The sequence below is a fragment of the Triticum dicoccoides genome, chromosome 5B (assembly GCF_002162155.2).
Source record: "Triticum dicoccoides isolate Atlit2015 ecotype Zavitan chromosome 5B, WEW_v2.0, whole genome shotgun sequence".
Taxonomy (NCBI): Eukaryota; Viridiplantae; Streptophyta; class Magnoliopsida; order Poales; family Poaceae; genus Triticum; species Triticum dicoccoides.
The window spans coordinates 269,205,468-269,205,723 of NC_041389.1; positions in this window are offsets into that span (position 1 = coordinate 269,205,468).

A 256-nucleotide genomic window follows, 5' to 3' on the forward strand; every position below is an offset into this window, starting at 1 on the left:
CCGTGGTGGTGGTAGAGGTCGTGGTGATGGTCTTGGCCGTGGTGCTGGTAGAGGCCGTGGTGGTGGTGGTGGTAGAGGCCGTGGTGGTGGTGGTAGAGGCCGCGGTGGTGGTGGTGTAGGCCGTGGTGCTGGTGGAGGACGTGGTGGTGATCTTGGCCTTGGCGGCGGCCGTAGTGAAGGAATGTTCTCTTGGCTCAATGGACCATTCCGTATATGTCTTACTATGATCTTGTTCTTTTGGCTCAATGCTTGTGTT